A 20,145-nucleotide genomic window follows, 5' to 3' on the forward strand; every position below is an offset into this window, starting at 1 on the left:
TATCTCTACTAAAAATACAAAAATTAGCCGGGCATGGTGGTGCGCACCTGTAGTTCCAGCTACTCGGGATGCTGAGGCAGGAGAATCACTTGAATCTGGGAGGCAGAGGTTGCAGTGAGCCGAGATCATGCCACTGCATTCCAGCCTAGGCAACAGACCGACACTCTGTCTCAAAAAAAAAATTTTTTTTTTTCTTCATGATGCTTTTAGTTGGCTCCTTAATGGAATAGGTTTTTCATTTTTGTTGTTCTGGAATAAAAATTCTCACTCTTTTTTTTTTTTTTTTTTTCTGAGACAGAGTCTCACTTTGCTGCCCAGGCTGGAGTATATACAGTGGTGTGATCTCTGCTCACTGCAGCCTCTGCCTCCTGGATTCAAGCCATTCTCCTGCCTCAGCCTCTCAAGTAGCTGGGATTACAGGTGTATACCACCATGCCCGGCTACAAATTCTGCTTTTTATTAAATTTTTAATTTTAATTGTTATTGTTTAGTGACAGAGTCTTGCTTAGTTGCCCAGGCTGGAGTGCAATGTTGCAATTATAGCTCACTGTGGCCTAAAACTCCTGGGCTCAAGTGATCCTCTTGCCCCAGTCTCCCGAGTAGCCAGGACTACAGGGTGTGCACCACCATGCTTGTCTAATTTTATTATGTTTTAAATTTTTTGTAGAGACATTCTTGCTTTGTAGCCCAGGCTGGTATCAAAACTTCTGACTTCAAGCAATTCTCCCTTCTTGGCCTCCCCAAGTGCTAGGATTACAGTTGTGAGCCACTGTGCCTGGCCTACAAATTCTCTTTTGATTGTGATTCTTGTGTGCATTACATTTCTTTTTGAGACAGAGTCTCTCTGTTTCCCAGGCTGGAGTGCAGTGGCATGATCTTGACTTACAGCAACCTCTAGCAACCTCCACCTTCTGGGCTCAAGGTTCCTCCCACCTCAGCTTCCCAATAGCTGGGATTACAGGTGTGTGCCACCATGTCCAGCTAATTTTTGTGTTTTTTATAGAGATGGCATTTTTGTTATGTTGCTCAGGTTGATCTCAAACTCCTGACTTCAAGTGATCTGCCCACCTTGGTGAGCCACCACTCCCAGCCTTATATTTCTACTGTCTGTCACCCAGGCTGGAGTGCAGTGGCACCATCTTGGCTCACTGCAGCCTCTACCTCCCAGGCTCAAGTGATTCTCCTGCCTCAGCCTCCCCAGTAACTGGGATTACAGGTGCCCACCACCACGCCTGGCTTATTTTTGCATTTTTAGTAGAGATGGGGTTTCACCATGTTGGCCAGGTTGGTCTCAAACTCCTGACCTCAGGTGATCCACCCACCTCTGCCTCCCAAAGTGCCGGGATTACAGGCATGTGCCACCGCACCTGGCCCAAATTATTAATTGTATGTATCTCTCATTGTTCTACTTCTTCCAAGAAAACTGAAGTCATGGTGTTCTGAAGACTAGAGATGATTCAACAACTTGTGAATCTATTCCATTTGGAAGCCTACTGGGGCCTGATCTGTTTTCCATTGCCAAGGCACTGCCATTTAAGCTATACCGTATCAAGCACCCTCCCTAAAGGCTCAGGGGTCATAGTGAAAGAGGACACATGGATTGTAAGAGCCAGATTATGGGGGTGGAGGGTAGAGGCTGAAGCAAGTCCATCGTGGATGCTAACCCACCATGTTAGCTTCTGATTAACCCCAATTCCAGGAAGGCTGCTGAGATTTCCAGTTTATGGGTTGTTCCTTGTGTAAGAGCACGAACTTACCGCAAATCCTGCCCTTAGGGCAAATTCCTACCTATTCCCGCAGAAGCATGTGTGTCATTCCGCTACGGCTGATAACACCTGAGTCTAAGGGGTAATGGCATGGGGACCCACCAGCTTGTCTGCCACCGTCTGGGGTAGGTTTGCATAAACACACCTGCCCACTGCCAAACAGTTCCTCTTCCTTGCTCTCCTCCCACCTTTTACTCTGACCACCTTTCTTTCTATCTCTCCTTCCTTTTTTCTTTCTTTTTGTTTTTGAGATGGAGTCTCAATCTTGCCCAGGCTGCAGTGCAGAGGCACAATCTTGGCTCACTGCAACTTCCAGCCCCTGGGCTCTAGCAATCCTTCCACCTCAGCCTCCCAAATAGCTGGGACCACTGATGCCAGCAACCATGACCAGCTAAATTTTTGTATTTTTGGTAGAGACGGCATTTCGCTATGTTGCCCAGACTGATCTTGAACTCCCGAGCTCAAGTGATCCACCCCTCTCAGCTTCCCGAAGTGCTGAGATTACAAGCATGAGCCACCATGCCCGCGCACCTGAGAGAAATCTTCTTTTCTATGGCCTCATTGTTCCTATCTTGCTCAGTTTGGATTTCACGCCCAGGCTTTTCTCCTCAGGGTGGAGCTTTGTTCTAGAAAGATGGTTTGGTTTGGTTTGTTTGAGAGTTCACAGGGCCCAGACCTCTAGGCCACTTCAGCGTGGCCAGAGGTTTCCCTAGTTTCCATGTGACCACCTTTCTTCTCAATGCCAGCTTTGCTGCTGTTCTCCAGTGGCCCATTGAACTTTCCAGTGAGTTCCTTTGGTGATTTGGGGTCCTTCAGTTCTTACGGATATCACGAATCCCTTTACCTTCCGTCTCCTTGACGCTGTGTGGACCATGCAATTATTGGTAGCTTGTTTCCACTCACTTAAATTTTGGAGCTCAAGGAGAATCTGGTTGCTAGGATTTGTTGCAGTTGTTGGCCATGGGTTTTGGTTTTGCTAACCTAGCTGTTGTGAATGTTTTAGTGGTAGGATGCAAGGAGGTTCAAAACTGCTCTTCTACCTGGTTGCACAACTTGGTAAATTTACTAAAAATTGTTCAATTGTGCACTGAATATGGGTAAATATCTATATATATATATTTAATAATAAAACAGACACAGGTTCTCACTATGTGGTCCAGGCTGGGCTTGAACTCCTGGGCTAAAGCTATCATCCTGCCTCGGCCTCCCAAAGTGCTAGGATGACAGGCATGAACCACCTGCTGCACACAGCCGTTTTTCTGTTCTTAAGACAATTATGCCCATGGTTAGAGGATCACTGCACTTGCTGACGAAGTGGTCACCTGCAGGAACAGCTCCACCAGGCAGCATCTTTTTGCAGGGCCAGCAAGACTGGTCACCACTGTTTACCCCACCAATCAGTTCTAGAAGCAAGTCGATCCAGAGACACCACTACTGAGTTTCTTCATGGCCAAGACTTCTGCTTTTCTAGCACTGGGTGGATGATAGGAAACCACACACATTCCTTTCGGTAAAACAGTGAGCCCACATCTGAAGAATGGCAAGTATTGAATAGGGCAAACTGAGTGAGAAAACCTGGAATTAAATTACAGCCAGGTAGATTGTGGTCATATCATCAGGGATATGAAATCCAGGACTGATGGTTAAGCACAGGCAACTAGAGTAAGACAGGTTCGATTTAGAATGCTGTCTCCATCATTTATTAGCTATGTGGTGTTAGGCAAATTTCTTACCCTCTCTGAGCCTCATTTTCCTTGCCTGTTGTTTAGTACTAAGGGTTAAATGAGGTAACATATACAAAGGATTTAGTGTAATAACAGGCATTAGCAAGCATTGGTTAATGCTGGGCTGGGTCTCCAAGTTTGTGGGCTCCTCCTTAGAACTCCCTGCTGAGAAAGACAATTATCCATTTTTGCAGTTTGACCTCCCCTTGTCTGAGGTCAGGGTGACAGATTTGCTTCCGGTCTTTTGTAGCTTTACAAGACGTAGGAGAGCCAACATAGAGTTGGTGCAAATTAGAATTTCAGGAAAGTGTCTGCAGGGGGCAGAATTGCAACAGAAAAATAACTATCATTAATGTTTGACACAATCACAGGCATTAGCTATTGTCACTGAAACGATTATCCAGTGGAAGGAAAACAAACAAAAAACCCTGCACCCTGTGATCGAATGTTTCATAGAAACCATTGCTGACTGGGTGGATACAGTTCTGTGCTGTGGATACACACCTTTTGTTTCCTACCTAGGCAGGGATCCTGGATGGGGTGAGGCCATCTGAGCTGCAGGCTTGGGAAGCAAACCAGAAAGGGCAAGGAGGCAGCTTGAGGGCTTCTGTGGGCTGGGCGTGTTTGGAAGCTGCTGTCTCTGCGGGGTTGTTTTGATCTACCAGGCACAGAACGTTTGAGTGCTCTTTGCAAAACCCTTTTTCGGGACTCATTGATGATGAAATGCCACTCCACAGAGGCGATGAACAAAGGAACGCAGCTGGACATCTGGATGGGACACATGCCAGGCTCCTCCACCCCAACATGTCCTCAACGACATTCATCACTTGTCTCCCAAACTGGTTCCTCCTCCAGTTCAGTGAATTACGTCACCATGACTTAGTCACCATGCTGAAAATCTGGGTGTCCTCTCTCCTCCTCCCTCTCCCTCTCTGCCTGCTTTCCTCTCTCCATGTGGCATTCATAGAGTCTAGCTGACTAACCCAGAGGCACCCTAGTGCTCACACCTCTCCAACTGAGTGCAGACCATTCCTCTCAACTTGACCGTGGCAATGGTCTAAGTAAACACCTGCCTCTAGCCACAGCCACGTGCACCTCACCATTTCCTTGCAGTACTCCCTGGCCATCTTTCTTTATTCTTCTGGAGAAAGGGCCTTGCTCTGTAGCTCAGGCTAGAGTGAAGTGGTGTGATCAGAGCTCACTGTAACCTTGAACTCCTGGGCTTAAGCGATCCTGCTGCCCCAGCTTCCTGAGTAGCTAGGGCCTCAGGCACACACCACCCCTCCTGGCTAATTTTTAAATTTTTTGTAGAGATGGAGTTTTGCTAGGCTGCCCAGGTTCTATCTTTCTAGACACACACCCCACTAAAATTTTAGTGACATTACTACCAAAGAAAGGAGAGCACACATACTAGGAAACATAGCTGTCTTTGTCATGTGCAGTATGAGCCAGGCACTGTGCTGAACAATACACATAAATCTCTCAATCATCAAGATTACATGTAAAACTCTAGGTCATGTAAAACTAGGTCATGTAAAACTCTAGGTCAATACCATTTCCTTTTCCTTTCCTTCAGTAAGTCTTTTCTCAGCTACAACTTCCTCCTTCAGGGATGCCAGAGATTTTTGCTCAGTGACTGGAGACATTCCCTTGTGGAAAACATTATTATGTTCTATTTAATGTATAAGAAAACAGAGGCTCAGGGAGGTTAAGCAAGTTGCCTAATGTCACGCAGTAAGGGAAAAAGTCTTAATGTTATCTCAGGTTATCTGACTTCCCAGGCTTCCTGTTTAACCACTTACGCTAAACTAAGGATGAGTAATAAGGTCCTTGCATCTCAGGAACATGGGCCAGTAGGAGAGGTGGATCTAAACGAGTAACGTTAGTGGGGTATGACAGATATTCTGGAGAGCTGAGGGAGAAGTGGGCCACTTGTTTTCCTTACCTTTTCTCCACACTGCACAGCTTGGCTTTTACATTGCATCAGTATAGTCTTCACAATTTTGAGGTCTAAATATTTTAAAATATTAGAAGGCCGGGAGTGGTGGCTCATGCCTGTAATCCCAGTACTTTGGGAGGCAGAGGCAGGAGGATCACTTGAGCTTAGAAGTTTGAGACCAGCCTGGCCAACATGGTGAAATCTCGTCTCTACAAAAAATACAAAAATTAGCTGAGTGTGGTGGTGCATGCCTGTAGTCCTAGCTACTCAGGAGGCTGAGGTGGGAGGATGGCTTGAGCCCTGAGGCAGTGGTGGTAGTGAGCCAAGATCATGCCACTGGATTCCAGTCTAGGGGACAGAGTGAGACCCTGACTCAAAAAAAAAAAAAAAAAAAAAAAAATTGGAAAATACTGTACAGTTGGAGAATGGCCCCAGCGGAATGATTGCTCTCCACATAGCTCTGCTCCCGTGCCCCGCAAATTGTGCCCCCACTCAGTGTAGAAACTTTTACTCCTGCTATTAGAGTCATGATTCATGAAGCTTCTTAAAAAAGAAAGAATGGAAGGAAGGAAGGAAGGGGAGAAAGAAAGAAAAAAAGAAAGAAAGAAAGAGAGAGAGAGAAAGAAAGAAGGAAGGAAAGAGAGAGAGAGAAAGAAAGAAAGAAAAAGAAAGAGAGAAAGAGAGGAAGAGAAGGAGGGAGGGAGGGAGGGAGGGAAAAAAGGAAAGAATCGTGAGCAGATTCTGATAAGCTCTGATCTTTGATCTTGGGCCGTTGGTGAGTATGACATCTTTTATGTCAAGAGACAAAACCCTGTTTCTCCCTTTGTGGGGTTACAGCACAAGTCTGACAGCTCGCAAAAATGAACCTTCACAGATCTAGCCATCAATTCTTCTCTCTCAGAAAAATGCAGTTGCTACTAAATGGGCCCTGAACCTCATTTCCATGGGGAGCACTGTATGAGTGTGCGCCCGAAACTAGTGTCCTTCTCCCTCCGTCCCTCCTCTCTTCTTCCCTTTCCCCTCTCTCCCTCTCTTACCTTCTCTTTTCCTTCCTTCTCAACTGTGTATTAAGGATCTATTTCTGCCAGGTACAGTGCTGGGAGCTGGGATACAGGGACAAATAAGACACAGATCCTGTCCCTAAAGAGGTAATGTTCCCATTATAGAAGAGAAGAACGTGCACTTTGGGGCCTGAGTGTGTCAATCAAAATTCCAGTTCCACTACTTGCCAGCTGTGTGATCTTGACAAGTTCTTTAACCTCTCTGGGTCTCAGTTTCCTCATGTGTGAGATAGTCTAACACAGGAATCTGCCTCAGAGTTGTTGTGTGGCTTACAATGAGAGGATGAGAGGATTATATATGTCATGCACCTAGAATGGTGCCAGGCACATGAAAATGAAAATACTATATAGGCATTTATTATTATTTGCATACTGTATAGTACAGTCCTGAAAGCTGCATTCTGATCATTTGTATTCTCCGAAGATAAATCACACAGCATGGCACATAGTAACTTCTCAATCCATAAAATGGTAATTTGAATGGAAAATTCTGGAATTATTTTAGGTAAGCTGTTACTTTGTTCCTCCTTGCTGAAGTGTGAAGAATACACAAAACTGATCTGTTAAGGGAATTTTATGAGTATGACATCTTTTGTGTCGAGACAAAACGATGATAAAAACCTAGTAGTGAAGACAGGCTGAAAGGCTTAACTATTGCCATCTAAGTTGACCTGGAACGAATTCTCTACCCTGGGACCCTGGTGGTAAGTTATGAATTAAACTGGACAAGACAATCCTAGGCCTGCTGACTCTAACTGAGGATTAGCAATGTGCAATAGAGTTCAGCACTCCAACTTTTCTTTTCTTTTTTCTTTTTTTTTGCTTGTTTTTTGTATTTTTTGAGACAGGGTCTCACTCTGTTGCCCAGGCTGGAGTGCAGTGGCATGATCATGGCACACTGCAGCCTTCATCTCCTGGACTCAACCTCCTGAGTAGCTGGGATCACAGGTGGATGCCACCATGCCTGGCTAATTTATTATTATTATTTGCAGAGACAGGGTCTTGCTAGGCTGCCCAGGCTGGTCTTGAACTCCTGGTCTCAAGTGATCCTCCTGCCTCGGTGTCCCAAAGTGCTGGGATTACAGGCATAAGCCACTGCATCCAGCCAGCACTTCAGTTTTTAGCAAAGGAAAAAGAAAGAACAAATTTCAACCAAGCTTCACCATCCTCACAATACACAGCATGTGTGTGAGAGTGGGGTGGTAGTGTGGGCTGGGGGTGTGCTGGGACCATGAATCTGAAGCATCAGTTCAGGAAGCCAATATTTTAAACTATTCTTGGATTGAGTTTTTTCCCCCCATTTCTCTTATTCAGAACATTTATATTTATTTATTTATTTAAAGTGAAAGCAAGTTTATTAAGAAAGTAAAGGAATAAAAAGAATGACTACTCCATAGGCAGAGCAGCCCAGACCATTTCTTTTAAAGGTGCTGTTAGGAATAATTATTACTCTCTTGGGGACTTTCTTTTTATAAAGTTAAGTAATCACATGTGTGTTTGAAGTAGGTCAACAAAGAGGAAGTGTCTGGCTTTGCTTTCTAAGCAACTCTGCCTGTATTGTCATCTACATAACTTCTTAATTAAAAGTCTCTTCCAAGTTCACAAATAAGAACTGCCCCCCTGCTGCCTGAAAGCGGTGATTTACACTAACAAATGTCTCAAAAAGGCATGTCACAAACATGGGTAGACAAAAAGATTATTCATGTTCATATGATTTAAAGCAGGGGTGTCCAATCTTTTGGCTTCCTCGGGCCACATTGGAAGAAGAATTGTCTCGGGCCACACATAAAATACACTAATACTAACAATAGCTGATGAGCTAAAAAAAAAAAAAAAAAAAAAAAACAAATTGCAAAATAATCTAATAATGTTTTAAGAAAGTTTACAAATCTGTGTTAGGCTGCATTCAAAGCTGTCCTGGGCCGTGTTGATTTAAAGCTTTGATTCGAGTGTTTCTACAAAGACAAGTGGGACTGGAACAGCCAATATTATTTCAAAAGTCATGATATTACTCAGGGCTTGGTAGGGCTCAGGTAACTTAGCTGAATCAAAAATTGAAACAGAATGATGCCATGGGTGAACCAGGCAGACTCATGAATGTGACCTTCTTTGGAAAAAGGATCTTCGTAGATACAACTAACTTGGGGCTTACCCCAAGTCCAGCTGCATCAATTACTCAGTGTGTCTCTTGGGCAAGTTTCTTTTCCAAGCCTCAGTTTCTTCGTCTACAAATTGGAGCAAATAATAAAACTCTACAGTCTTCAAATCCAAAAGTTTTGGAAACGGATATTCTATTCTTAACTACTTTGGTGATGAAATCTAATCGACCTGAACTAATTTGTTCATAAAACCCTTTCACGTGGCTTTTTATAGTCTGTGTTTATTTTGTTTAATGTTAATTTACCTGTTTTGCTACACAATTATTAAAGTATTAGTTTAATAATTGAAGCAGTCCCAGACCCTGCTGGGGGTGGCACATAATATATTATACTTGTAACATTTTTTTTTCTCAAAAATCTAGAAAGTTTTGAGTTCCAAAACACACCTGGCCCCAAAGATTTCAGATAACAAATTGTTGACCAATACCTTCCTCATAGGATCATGACAACAGCATGAAACAACGCAAGTAGAATTTCTGGAATACCCTATGTTAATGCCATTTCCCTTCCTCTTTTTCCTGAATTGTCTTTTCTAAGGCACTAAATTCTTCCTTCAAGCAGCAGCCAGAGATCTTTGCTCAATGGCTGGTAAGGTTTTTCTATATTTTTGGCATCTGTATCTATTTGCCCAACTTGCCTCCTAGTCTGTAAACTCCTTCAGGGTAGGGATTGTGTTCCAGTGATTAGCGGCACACAAGCTGCCAAAAGTTTAACAGATATTTAAGAAATAGGCCAGGCGTGGTGGTTTATGCCTGTAATCCCAGCTACTCGGGAGGCTGAGGCATGGGGAATTGCTTGAACCCAGGAGGCAGAGGTTGTGGTGAGCAGAGATGGCACCATTGCACTCCAGCCTGGGCAACAAGAGTGAAACTCCATCTCAATAAATAAATAAATAAATGCAGCAATTATTTATTAGGTTTCTGGTGGGACTCATAGTCTTCTGATCACATTTTGGGTAGGGATGCACCATGGAAGGGGGATTTACTACAGATGTACAAGAAAAGTTCTGGAGTCTTGGGGAAGCCAGCAGAAGAGCACAGCCACGGGAGGCAATGATAGGGACTCCTTGCATCCAGGTTTTCCTGGCACTGTCCCACTTTAAACCTGTTGTCACAGGACAATCATTGACTCCTGTATTAGTCTTTTCTCACGCTGATAATAAGACATAACTGAAGCCAGGTGATTTGTAAAGAAAACAGGTGTTTTTGTTTTTGTTTTGAAACAGAGTCTCACTCTGTTGCCCAGGCTGGAGTGCAGTGGTACAATCTTGACTCACTGCAACCTCCGCCTCCTGGGTCCAAGCAATTCTCATGCCTCAGCCTCTGAGTAGCTGGGATTACAGGTGTGCACCGCCATGCCTAGCTAATTTTTGTAATTTTAGTTGAGGCAGGATTTCACCATGTTGGCCAGGCCGGTCTCGAACTCCTGGCCTCAAGTGATCCACCCACCTTGGCCTCCCAAAGCAGTGGGATTACAGGTGTGAGCCACTGCGCCTGGCTAGAAAGAGGTTAAATTAACTCACAGTTCAGCATGGCTTGGGAGGCCTCAAGAAACTTACAATCATGGTGGAAGGGGAAGCAAACACATCCTTCTTCACATGGCAGCAGCAAGGAGACGTGTCAAGCAAAAGGGGGAAAAATCCCTTATAAAACCATCAGATCTCATGAGAACTCACTCACCATCATGAGAACAGCAGCATGGGAGTAGCCGCCCCCTTGATTCAATTACCTGCCACTGGGTTCCTCCCATGACAGGTCTGCATTGTGGGAACTATAATTCAAGATGAGATTTGGGTGGGGACATAGCCAAACTATATCAACCCCCGTTTTTTCTCTTGCATTCTCAAATGTGTCTTCATTTGGATAAATCATGTGGACACCCTGCACAAGGAGCACCAGGGGGCAGTCTCAGGGTGCAAGGAGTTATTTTGTGTGCAGAGTGGAAGAGGAGGGGGATTCACTAAAAGGAGAGAAGAGGGTGCCTAAAACGGCAGGCTTGAGGGATGGAGGAGACAGAAGTGAGGCTAGCAACAACCTAGATCCCCTTAGCAATGAGAAACAGCATAGTCTTTAGAGTCAATAGACACGAGGTCACATGCCAGCTGTATAACTTATTGACTGTACAACATACTGCAGTGGGTTAAATTGTGGCCCCTAAAAAGATACACCTATGTCTTAGCTCTAGGAACTTATGAATGTGACTCTTGGAAAAAGAGTCTTTGTAGATGTAATTAACTTAAGGCTCTCAAGAGGAGATCACCCTGGATTATCCTGGTGGGTCCTAAATCCAGTGACAAATATCCTTATAAGAGAAACACGGAGGAGAGACCCGGAGAGGAGGAGATGCCCGCATGAAGATGGAGCAGAGACTGCAGTTATTCAGCCAAGTCAAAGAATGCCTGGAGCCACCAGAAGCCGGAAGAGGCAAAGAAGGATCCTCCCCTAGAGCATTTGGAGGAGCATGGCCCTGCCACACCTTGATTTCAAACCTCTGGCCTCCATAACTATGAAATAAATTCTTGTTGTTTTAAGCCACCAAGTTTGTGGCAACTTCTTACAGCAACCTTAGGAAACTAACACACAGAGTGTGAACTTCCTAAACATTGTGACCCTCAGTTACCTTATCTGAAAATGGGACTAAAACTTGGACCTGCCTTTTAGGGTTGCTTTAAGGAGTAATAGAAATTATACATGGGAATTACATGGCACCAGCTTGGTCCTTAACAGATGGAAACTGTCATGATGGCTGATGAAGAGCAGTAATGAGATACTGAATTTGTCCAGCAGATGGCAGAAGATGGATTTGCAAACAAGAGGACTTCATAAGGTTTGCTGCCCAGCAATGCAGCACCAGGCCTAAAGTAGCTTTCCTAGCTCACAAACTGATGAGGATTAACCCTCACCAACTCAAGTGAGCTCTCAGCTCTGTAGAAACTAAACTACTTCTGTTTTCCTTTGACCATTGTACACCACAGAGACGGCCACTGGAGAACATAGAGTGTGGTGCAACAGAAAATACCTGGGTTCTAGGCTCAGCTCTATCACCTAACTAGGATTCAGTTTGCTCATCTGTAAAGTAGTGACAAGATGAAATACCAAGTGCAACATAATTAAAGGATTGTTGTGATACCAAAATAACATAATGTGTGAAAGTGCTATAAAAACAAGATGCCATAAAGCACAGAAGGGACCCAGGAGAGATTAATTCATGGAGAACTTCTTCGTTTTTTTGAGACAGAGTCTTGCTCTGTTGCTCAGGCTGGAGTGCAGTGGTGCAATCTCAGCTGACTGCAATGTCTGCCTCCTGGGTTCAAGTGATTCTTGTGACTCAGCCTCCTGAGTAGATGGGACTACGGGTGCATGCCACCAAGCCTGGTTTTTTTTTTGTATTTTTAGTAGAGATGGGGTTTCACCACATTGGCCAGGCTGTTCTCAAACTCCTGACCTCAAGAGATCCACCCGCCTTGGCCTCCCAAAATGCTGGGATTACAGGCATGAGCCACTGTGCCTGTCCTAATTAATGGATAACTTCTGCAAGAATCCAGGGTCACAGTTGATTTGTTTATTCACTTATTCACTCAGCAAACATTTCTTTGTGCCAGGCATTGTGCTAGGTCCAGGGAATACTGCTTACATTGGAGAAGTTCGCATTCTAGTTTGGGTGGACAAACGTGATAAAGATGTGTACAGGGCGTAATTTTCTCTCGGCTGCTAGGGTAACATTCTAACTCCATGTTTTGGTTTAAGAAACACATTCGATTTTATGTAAAATATTGTATATTTTCTCTTTTTAAATTTCTTTTCCCTATTTACAATAAGGCTTTCTTGCAAAATTAAGAAATATGTTTGAATGAGCAGTCTCCTTGGTAAAACATTTATATTTCCTTCTTAATTTATTTGTAAAATTCTACTCTTAAATACTACTATTTATGGTTAAGTGAGAAAAGAAAATTGCAGGACAGAATGCACAGAAAGATCTATTTATCTATCTATATAAAAGCTGGAAGAATATACTCCTACACTGTTGACAGTGGCTACCTCTAGGGAAAGGGTGAAGCGATATTTGAAAAAATGGGGCTTTTACATTTCTTCTTTTCTTTTCTCTTTCTTTCTTTCTTTCTTTCTTTCTTTCTTTCTTTCTTTCTTTCTTTCTTTCTTTCTTTCTTGTTTGTTTTTTGAGACAGAGTTTCATTCTTGTTGCTTGGGTTGGAGTGCAATGGTACCATCTCAGCTCACTGCAACCTCCACCTCCCGGGTTCAAGCAATTCTCCTGCCTCAGCCTCCCGAGTAGCTGGGATTATAGGCATGTGCCACCACGCCCAGCTAATTTTGTATTTTTAGTAGAGATGGGGTTTCTCCATGTTGGTCAGGCTGGTCTCGAACTTCTGACCTCAGGTGATCCGCCTGTCTTGGCCTCCCAAAGTGCTGGGATTATAGGCTTGAACCACTGTGCCTGGCCTTACCTTTTATTTTCTATACTCCTATATCACTTGCATTTTTTTTTAAAACAAGCACACACTTCCTTTCCCATTAAAAAAAAGAACAATATTTTTTCATGACCCTGTCCCAGACAACTCTTCTGTACTCACATGGCTAACTCAAACACTGTGATGTACACTGATGAGGGAGCTAGTTGTCTCCCTTTTTGAAAGAAAATTATAAGGAAGGGGAAAGTCCACATTTATTCTCCTTTGTACTCTTGTAGAGGTCATCTAATAGGAAGTGTTCCAAGCTGCTTTAAAGCCCTTCTCCTCTTTAAAGTGGTTTACAAACATTAGCTCAGCACCCTTCAGGGCCTCATAGTGAGACGGTCTCATATAAGAGGCTGGTGAGTCATAAGGAAGTGGCAGCTGTGGATGCCATGCCAGTGGTCCTAATAACACTCCTAACATGTGTCTCTGGCTGTACTATGCTCAAAGGGTTTTCTCCTGCATTATCTGGTATAACCCTTCTATGACCCTTGGGAGGTTAGGTCAGTACTGCTATTCCTATATTATATAACAGATGGAGGAATCTATAATATAGGTTCTGGAAAGTGAAATGACAAGCCCAAGATGGGGAAGCCAGTCAGCAGGAGGGTTTCACGTCACTCATGTGTCAATTACTGCACAGCACAAAAGAGAGGATCACTAATGTCAAACCTCGTATGACATAACTTTGGCACTGGGGAGGTAGGAGAGGGAGAAGAGCAAACAGTCTTTCTGCCTAATCTTCCCCTTTTTTTCTTTCCTCCCTTCTTCCTTTCTCCTCATTCCCTCTTTGCTTCTACTTCATTGGGAAAAGAAGAGGTGAGGAAGAGGACCCTGTTAGAGAAGTAAACAGATCATCACAATTCAGCAGCCAAGTTTTATGCAAATTTAAAGTACGCCACAAATTTGAAGGAATGTGCCAAAATACATTAATCAAGTCTCATTTCTGTGCAAATATTGAAGAAACGAGAAGCTTCTCACACTGTAAATTAGTTAAGAGTTGCTCGAGTTCAATACAGGAAGGCTGAGTGGCTTGCAGGCGGTGTTCACACTTTTGCCACACGGGGACGCCACCACCGTTGGTAACCGGACACACCGGCCACTCCGCCAGGGTGGAACATGTGAGCATTGCGTAATATAAAGTTTCACTCACCCTCATCACTCAGTTTGAAATGACCATTAACACAGTTTTCTCTCCCATCAAACTAAATTCCTCAAAGGCAAGCTTAGACTTACTCTTTTAAACCCCATCTCTTAGACCAGTGTCTGGCATATAGTAACTTATCATTAAGATATTTTTCTCTTAAAAGTATTTTTTTTTTTTTTTTGACAGAGTCTTACTGTGTTGCCCAGGCTGGAATGCAGTGGCGCGATCTCAGCTCACTGCAACTTCCGCTTCCTGGGCTCAAGTGATTCTTGTGCCTCAGCCTCCAGAGTAGCTGGGATTACAGGCGTGTGCCATCATGCCTAGCTAATTTTTGTATCTTTAGAAGAGACGGGGTTTTGCCATGTTGCCCAGGCTCATTTCAAACTCCTGTACTCAAGTGATCTTCCTGCCTCAGCCTCCCAACGTGCTGGGATTACAGGGGTGATCCACTGTGCCCAGCCTTAAAAAGTATTCTTAACACAGAAAATTTCAACGTATCCCAAAGTACAGAGTATAATACAACGAATTCCCTTGTACTCATTTTCCATCTTCAACAACTACCAACTTATGATCAATCATCTGTCCTCTATACCCCCTATTTCTTAGAATTAAATACATAAATGTAAATATTTTGGTGTAAGACATTGTAAAAAAGAAAAGAAAAGAAATGTAATTGCTAGGCCTCTCTCACTGACTTTAAAGTACCTGGGTGGGTGGCGGTGGGCAGAGTGGAGAGAAGGAGCATTTTTCTAGAGGTAGGAGCCTTTTGTGGAACAATTTCCTGTAATAGGAAAAATTGAGAAGGGTAAGAGGAAGGAATAATGATTATTATGTGCCAAGTATTGTGCATTATTGTTTAATTTCATCTTTCTGGGAGATACAGGTATGACATACCCATTTTAAAGATAAGGCTCACAGATGTTGAGTGCTGTATCTTCAGCAAAGCTGGGACTGGAACTCAGCTGTGTGTGGCTTCAAGGTCTGTATTCTCCACCCTCTGATATAACGAACCTGCAATGCATATCAAACCAAATCCACCCATGGTCTGAGGCTCTCCCTCCCGCCCGTGTACCTAAATCCAGCTTTATTCACAGGGCCTTGGGGGACAAGCCCCTGAGGGTTACTCCAACCCTTTGGAGAAGGAAGGGTTTCCATGCCTAGAGTGTCAAAGGGGAATTCAGTTTCTTATTAAACAGAGCTCATTTCCTCCTGTTGCTTGTCCTAAGCAAATGACTGCCTGAAGTCCCAAAGAATTTGTAAGTAAATTTGTAGGTCAAGAGTAGTGGCTCCTGCCTGTAATCTCAACACTTTGGGAGGCTGAGGCAGGAGGATTGCTTTTGTCAAGGAGTTTGAGACAAGCCTGAAAAACACAGCAAGACCTGTCTCTACAAAAAAAAAAAAAAAAAAATAGCTAGGCGTGGTGACACACACCTGTAGTCCCAGCTGCTTGGGAGGCTGAAGCGTGAGAATTGCTTGAGCCCGGGAGTTTGAGGCTGCAGTGAGCCATGATCATGCCACCGCACTCATCCTGGGTGACAGAGTGAGACCAAGTCTCAAAATAAATAAATAAATAAATAAATAAAAATTTGTAAGGGGTTAAACAATAAAACACACATACACTGGTTAGGATAAGCCATTTGTGGGAAAAATCTAAGAGATTGTATTTATGTGTGTTCTTGAATAGATTAGACTGGGTTTGATTGCGACTCTAAGGAAGTAAACCAAGCCCCAATTACTTTTAGGGGAAGGAGACCCCATTGTAAGAGAAGGAAGCTGATCAGCCATGGCAGCTTGGAAAATGACAAGTCTCAGGGGCAAATGCTGGCAAGGTCTGTCCATTCAGTGTCCAGGCAAGAAGAAAGCTTGGCAAGCAGACCTGAGCAAAGAAGTCTGCCAGGCAAAGCAACCCCTCTAGTGGGTAAGAGCGCCTTGAGCAATTCAGCTGAGAGATAGGTCTTCTATTCAACCTTTGCCACAATTCCTTGCTCGCTCTTCTGGATAATTTGGCTTCTTGGGTATTCGTTTTTCAACAGGGAAAGAACAAAGTGCTCTGGCTTGTATGAACTTCCAGTACTCTCGAAAGTTGATTTTCTCATTATAAATGAATAAATTGCCTTTCTGGTTATAACTTGGCTTCTCCAGTGATTTGCCTCCAGGGAGACAATGGACTGATCTCCCTACTAGAGTGTGCTGTCTGCTCGCCAGCTTAACTACTCTTTGTAAGCGAATAAATGGGCCTTCTGTAGTTTATATATCAGCCTCTCAGGGGTGCCTGCTTAACGCCTGGTTTCCTGGGAAAGAAGGACCAGGTGAGAAGTGCCAACAAACAGGTCTCCTGGCCTGCAAGAGAGCAGGCCCCTTAAGTGGAGAATTCATCAAGGCAATGAATGCGGTCTCCTGGGGTCTCTTGGGAGAGAGCTGGTGTCTGAACCACAGTGACACGTGGCCTTAACACAAGGAATTGAACCTTCATGCCCCAAAGGAAGCAAGTTTGGATCCTTTCACCCCTAAGCAGGTTATTCCAGCTCAGTGAGGAGAATCCCTACTTTATTCCCATTGGCATGAGATGAAGAGGTTCTCGGAAGCAAAACTTTGCCATGTCGCTCCTTCCTTTAAAACCCCTTGACAGCCTCTTATTACTTAGAGTATAAAGTCCAAACTCCTTGGCAAGACTTGCCTTTATGACAGGAAAAATAAAAAAATTATTGCTACATGATTTCATCAAATCAAATCCCCTTATAACTGTAAGGTGTTTTATTATGTGAAGTGCTACATAATGCTGTTGATGAAACTATGATATCCCATTGATCATAAAACACATCCAATTTCAGAGACTAAAATGTGAAAAATATTGAAATCTGAAAGTCACTAAAATATGGTATTTAAAATGAAAGCTTCCCTTTTAGCGGAGAGATACAATTCATTTTAAAGAAAAATAATTCTGGCTGGGTGTGGTGGCTCACACCTGTAAATCCCAGCACTTTGAGAGGCTGAGGTGGGCAGATCCCTTGAGGTCAGGAGTTTGAGACCACCTGGGCCAACATGGCAAAATCCCATCTCTACTAAAATTACAAAAATTAGCCTGGCGTGGTGGTGGGCCCCTGTAATTCCAGCTACTCAGGAGGCTGAGGCAGGAGAATAGCTTGAACTTGGGAGGTGGAGGTTGCAGTGAGCCGAGATTGTACCACTGCACTCCAGTCTGGGTGATAGAGCAAGACTCCATCTCAAAAAAAAAAAAAAATTCTGTTGTTTAGGAAAACACTGTGATGGATTTTATATTTTTGAGAAGGTATGGCTTATATGCTTAGGCTTGGATAAGTGAGAACAAGTGAGAGAGACAGAGAGAAAGAGAGAGAGAGAGAGAGGAATTGCTCTATACAGTAAGGAACTAGAGCTTTCCTTGCTGCCAGAACAGTGGGGATGGGGAGATATGAGGAAGGCCTAGATTCAGAGTAGTATTCTCTAGAATTACCTGGGAGTTTTCAAATGCATGCCCAGCTGGCCCCACTTTCATAGATTCAGACTAAAATGATTTGAGGTGAGTACTGGGAATTGGTCTTTTATTTTATTTATTTATTTATTTATTTATTTATTTATTTATTTATTTTTTGAGACAGCATCTGGCTCTTGTTGCCCAGGCTAGAGTGCAATGGTGTGATCTTGGCTCACCACAACCTCCGCCTCCTGGGTTGGGTTCTCCTGCCTCAGCCTCCCGACTAGCTAGGATTACAGGCATGCGCCACCATTCTCAGCTAATTTTGTATTTTTAGTAGAGACAGGGATTTCTCCATGTTGGTCAGACTGGTCTCGAACTCCCGACCTCAGGTGATCCGCTCTACTCGGCCTCCCAAACTGCTGGGATTACAGGTGTGAGCCACGGCACCTGACCCGGGAATTGGTCTTTCTAAAAGTTTCTAGGAGATTGTAACTGGTGAGACAGAGGAGGTGGTGGTCACAGGTCCTTAAGAAGATAAAGCTGGCTGGTAAGAACCTTCCTATGGTGGAGGTGGCCTATGCACGTTGGGGTCACCACGGTCAGTGTTTCATCATAAATGGTTTTCTGTCTGTGCTGTGGCATTCTTTGGCTCTCTCAAGCCTGCAGTGTGAGCTGGCCATCCCAGCACTTGGATGTTACTGGTGTTTTGGGGAATGGAGGAAGTGAGCTGCTGCCCAGCAAGGAAGATGCAGAGGACAGACTTCAGGGGCTGATTGCAGCAGCAGAGCTGAGAGCAGCAAGGGACAGAGGACCAGGGCCACAGAGTCCAGAGCCAGGAGAGCACCGCCTCGCCCTACCCCCAGAACCACACCAAATCCTCAGGGATACTGGGCTTCCCACTGTTGGTGGCATGGCTACTTCAGCTTTTCCATTCGAATATTGAATGAAAGGATCATGCCCAAGGGCTTGAGGAACTGGGGACATTCAGAACCAACTCTGGTTTCATCATGTGTTTCATGATCTGGTTCCTGCCCACGTATCCCACTCCCTCCACACCTATGGCCTCACCCTCACCTCTATCCTGGGCTGCTTGAAATACCTATTTACCCTTAAAGACTCAGCCCAAGGTTTACCCACTCTGAGAAACCTTTTCTTCCCCTCCCCTGTCCTTCACCCCGCCTGGAGTGGATGATTTCCTCCTGCTGCTCCGATGGATCACCTGCAGGCCTCCCAGCATGCCTCCATTCTGGGCTGAATTGTGTCCCCCCAAAAGATAAGTTGGAATCCTAACCTCTGGCGCCTTATGTGACCTTATCTGGAGATAAGGTCTTTATAAATGTCCTTATACAAAGGGAAAAATTTAGGCACAGAGACACACATGTACAGGGAGCAGGCCATGTGAAGATTAGAGTTGATGTTGCCACAAGCCAAGGAACTACCAGAAGTAGGGGAGAGGTCTGGAGCAGATCCCTCTCCAGCTCCACCAGAGCGGAGGAGTAGAGTACACCAAGAGAATAATTAACAGGGGAATCTGGCTAATTCCAGAAAGCTTTTCAAGGAAAGTGACATTTGAGCTGAGCAGAGAGGAATGGCCCTGCTGACACCTTGGTCTTGAACTTCTAGCTTGCAGAATGGTGAGATAGTAAAATTCTGTTTTTCTAAGCCATTCAGTTTGTGGTACTCTGTTATGGCAGGCCTAGCAAATTTATATGGCCTCTGACATGTCAGTGACTTCATGTTTTTAGGTCTGTTACCTCCACCAAGCTGTAAACCCCTCAAAAGCAGAGACTGCCTTACTCACTTTTGCACTTCATCTAACAACGCCTAAATATTTGTTGAATGAATCAATGATTACAGTTCATTCCCAGTTTCCTGAATCTACTCTCAGAAACAGTACATGGTGGTAGAAAATGCCTGGTGCTTAGCTGGCTGCTGTTACCAGCTCTGCTGCCATCTGTCGATGACTGTCATCAATAACCACAGCAATGACAATGACCCCAGTTTCAGCTAGCATTCGGTGGACATCAAACTATATGAGAATGCATTTATTCAGTCTGTCACTCAACAACCATTGAGTGGTGCTCACTTTGGCAGCACACATACTAAAATTAGAATGATACAGAGAAGATTAGCATGGCCCCTGCACAAGGATGACAGGCAAATTCGTGAAGTGTTTTATATTTTTAAGACTTGTGCACAAATATCACAAGCAGCTTTATTTGAAATCGCAAAAACCTGGAAACAACCCAAATGTCTAACAACAGGTTAGTGGATAAACAAGTTGTGGTATACTGGTATATCCATACAGTGGAATAATTCTTAGCAATGAAAAGGAATGAATTGTCCATATAGGCATCAATGTAGATCAACTCAAAATAATTATAAATGAAATAATCTAGGTAAAAAATGAGTACGTATTATATGATTCCATTTATATAAAATTCT

General features: G+C 43.9%; 1 non-coding gene across 1 annotated transcript; it reads left to right on the forward strand.

The window, feature by feature from the left end:
- The first annotated feature begins 19,778 nt into the window (after window positions 1–19,778).
- Window positions 19,779–19,885, forward strand: LOC112615189. Its single transcript, XR_003117299.1, has one exon. It is a non-coding gene; the product is annotated as a U6 spliceosomal RNA (small nuclear RNA).
- Window positions 19,886–20,145: the final 260 nt, after the last annotated feature.

Source organism: Theropithecus gelada, chromosome 1 (assembly GCF_003255815.1).
Source record: "Theropithecus gelada isolate Dixy chromosome 1, Tgel_1.0, whole genome shotgun sequence".
NCBI classification, from domain to species: domain Eukaryota; kingdom Metazoa; phylum Chordata; class Mammalia; order Primates; family Cercopithecidae; genus Theropithecus; species Theropithecus gelada.